Source organism: Lygodium microphyllum, chromosome 14 (assembly GCF_053477565.2).
Source record: "Lygodium microphyllum isolate KBCC chromosome 14, Lygodium_microphyllum_v1.1.10, whole genome shotgun sequence".
Lineage (NCBI taxonomy): Eukaryota > Viridiplantae > Streptophyta > Polypodiopsida > Schizaeales > Lygodiaceae > Lygodium > Lygodium microphyllum.
In genome coordinates this window covers 71,663,907-71,667,889 of record NC_141148.1, presented here as the reverse complement: position 1 = coordinate 71,667,889, position 3,983 = coordinate 71,663,907, and positions in this window count along the sequence as shown.

Here is a 3,983-nt window from a genome sequence, read left to right as displayed (position 1 = left end):
GGAACGTTTGAGGATGTAGTACCGCATCCTACTCAATAAAAAAGAGAAGGTTTTGTTTAATGGTGAAGACACAATATATACCAATAATATTTATGCAAATAAGCAATAAAAATGACTGGGTCTTTTTCTTGGTCCCACTCTCCGTATGTGCTGAGGTGTGACATTGTGATTCGACATGCTAAAAAAAAATATCCTCGACAACGATCACACATACATTTGATTTTCTGTTGTAGCCAACTGTCTCGATTGTGAAGATGCAATGTTTCATCCTCATTGTATGATGTACTATTTGTTGACTCAACATGTCCTATACTAGTAGAAGATGACGACATAATTATAGATGAATCATAATGACATATATGATTTCATTTTGTATATATGTCATATTTCCTAAATACATTGATACTTAAAACATGGAGGCAAACATTTTGATATTGAAAGACTAGAAAATTCATGTCATGTTGATCCAAAAACAACCAAAAGCTAGAATCTAATCAGTTTAATTGTAACTACGCATCTATCAACGCGTGTAATATGTCTTATCTGCGCATATACATGCGCAATTACACGCGCTTACAGACGTGCCAAAAAAATATTTAAAAAAAAGTAAAAAAGTTATGGCTTTATTTTCAAACCAGTGCTTTCCTGCGTTTTTTGTGTGTTTTCTGTAGTTTGAGCTCGATATCACTAATCATGTCTATCTATCACTTCATGAAGACAATGAGAGAAGTAAATAAGAGTAAAAAGAGGACAGGAGGAAGGAAGAGCCAAAGAGTAAAGAACAAGAGCTAAATAGCAAGGAAGAAAAGAAGATTCAAGCAACTTACTAAGGGAAGGGAGAAGGAGGATAGCTTTTTTGGAGGTTTTCCAAACAAGGAGAAATTCATGGGGGAGATGACCAATTATCTTGGTTGCCCTCCCACTACAGAGGAGGTTTTCAATGTCATGTTTGGGACGCCTATTACATCTTTACCTAGTACTACCGCACAAACACCAAACCTTGACACACCAAACCTTGGTACACCTCTACTAACAGGTACTCCACGCACTATGCATACACACAGATCAGCTGATGCACAGGGATCAATTGAAGTATATGGATCGGTCGAAGCATGTGCATTGAGTGAGATAGAGGATAGTGCTCATCGAGGGAGGAGGGAGAGTCGTGTGGGAGGACGAGGAGGTCGAGGGCTTTGTGAGGGTTGACTAGGAGGTGGCTCTCGATCACCCTGGCCGGGAAATGAGAGAGATGAGCCTCAAAAAATGTACTACTCTGTCCACTGATGTTGGTGGTATCTTGCATGACCCTGAGGGGATGGAAGTGATAGCCTACTTGAGGAGTGTCGTGCATGCCACATACAAAGATTGCATGATTCCCTTCAGGCACCAAAAAAATGGTTTGTGGCAAGAGGTGCTGTGGGTATTACATAGAAGGTACCCTAATCGCGAGAATTCACGATTCTCAAATGATTGGGGACGGTCAAAGGTGGGAGACATGCTTCATAACAAGAGGTCTCACCTTATGAGGCGCGCCAAGGAGTCATTGCGGAGACAAGAGTAGGGGCGCCCTAGATATAGCCAACCACCCAATTCCCACCGCAGGGAGTGGAAAGAGACCAAGAAGAGAGCAGTAGAGAAAAGGACAAGTCGGCAGCATGCAGAGGCGCAACGTATCTAGATGGCAGCCATGGGATCGTCACATTATGGATCGGGTGGCAAGGAGTCATGGGAGGTAGAGTTTGTAAGTATTATTTGATTTCTTTTTTTAAATTAAATTTTGTAATTTATTTCAATTCATTATGTAGTGTGTTCTAATACATTGTATGTTCAAATTGTTTTGTAGTATGATATCGTTGGTAGGATGCCTACTCCTAGAGAGGTAGGCTACCATCGAGGTCATAACCGAGCGTCCACTTGGCAGCATTTCTATGAGGAGGGACTCATCACAGAGGAGCAATATAGTCGTGCCATGAGGATTTCACAACCAGAAGAGATATGCTTTATTTTTTACATGAAAAGTATAGGTAACTCTAATTTATTGTTTGTAATGGTATTTATATACCTTAATCCTTTGTGTAGGCGAACCCTGATGTAGTTGAGGATAGCGAAGGGGGGACCAACAGTAGCGGTGGCGGCAGCAGCAGCGGCACATATAGCGGTGGTGGTAGCGACGATGATGCCTCTACTGAGGAGATATAGAGGAGCCCCATGCATGCATGCCTACCCTTGGCTTGTAGTTTTCATTTTTGATATGTATTACTTTTAGCTAGTGCTTGCGACCATGACCATGCTTGAGGTCACAAGCACTAGAACTCATAATGTAAAAACGTATCATCTATATATATGAAATTTCGTGTTCTACATACATTGTTTTGTTTTTAGTATAAAAATCTTCGAAATAATCTTTCTTTGTTTTCCCTAAGCATACAATTTGATGTTGATGGGGGAAAAAAAACCTTTCATACCTCTGTTTTGCGCATCTACCAGTGCGTCTAAATTCCAGGAAAAATGTGCGTTTATTATTGTCAAAAACTTGCAGAGTACATGCTTTTTTAGACATTCAGTTATATGCGTGTATAGACACATAATATGAATATATTCAATTTTTTATAAATATGATTATATATTTATGGAGTGCGTCAATAGGTGCGTCTATATGTGCGTGTATGTTTCACTATAAGCACGCTTTGGACGTAAAATTTTAGACCCAGTAGTAGACGCGGTAATAAAAGAGCTCGAAATTTTTTAACACAATTCAAATATTGCATCTATAGGCGCGTCTATGGAGCCTTTTTGTTGTAGTGAGAAGGGAAAGAAGGTGAGAGAGAGAGAGAAGAGGAGGAAGAGGGAGAGAGAAGAAGGTGAGAAGAAGGAGTGGGAGAAAGAAGAGAGGAAAGAAGGAGAAGGTGGAAGAGCAAGAAGGAGGGAGAGAGAGAAGAGAAGGGGAAGGAGTAAATATGTAGGAGTGAAGGAGAATGAGTGAAGAGAGAGTAGAAGGAGAGAGGATAAGAAGTAAGAGGGAAGAAAAAGGAGGGAGAAAAGAGGAAAGAAGAAGTGGGTAGAGAAGAAGAAGGAGGTAGAAGAGCAAGAAGGAGGGAGAGAGAGAAGAGAAGGAGAAGGAGTGAAGGAGAAGGAGGGAGGAAAAGAAGGAAGAGGAAGAGGGAAGTAGAGGGAGAGTAGTAGAAGAAGAGAAGGGGTAGGGGAGAGGAAGAGAAAGAACAGGGAGAGAAGGAGGAGAGGAGAAGATGAAGGGAAAGAAGAGAGGTAGAAGAAAAAGAAGAAGAGGTAGAGGAAGAGAGGTGAGAGGTGGTAGAGGAAGGAAAAGAGAAGGAGTGGAAGGAGAAGTGGGAGAAGGACAAGAAGAGAGTGGAAGGGGGTAACCACTATGAGTCACCCAAACCACTCTCTTGGCAACGAACCATATCCAGTGGTCTTTCCAACTGATCGTGTCTAACTGAAGTCGTTAAGGTCCAGACTGCCCAATTTCCACGAGGCGAATGGCTTGAAAGTCGCGAGAAGCATAGGTGCCCAAGCCACCAATAATGCTGGAGGGGCGAGCGGAACGACCAACGCAGCACATAAGAATCAAGCCTAGGTTCCAAGCATTAAAAAAATTAATTTAGGACTTAGTTCTCATGGAAGGGATAATGTCGTACATAAGGTTTTGTTTATACTAAGAACTAAGTTGCATGCAACGACAGGGTTGAATTTGCATAAGATTTTACTCACATAAAATGATAAGGTTGTCGCCTTATTTCACATAAAATGATAGCTTTTTAACCAATTTAGTGCATGACTAGACATTTGGAATTCATGTTTAGCAATCATGGTTACAAGAAGCACATGAAATGTTAATTTCTATTTATAAGATACACTTGCATCGTTAGACAAAACCCTAGGACTTTCATAAATGCAAGTCATATATGATCCGGTGCATTAGAAATAAGTAATCATTGCCAGGAATAAAGAGATATAAAATTTGT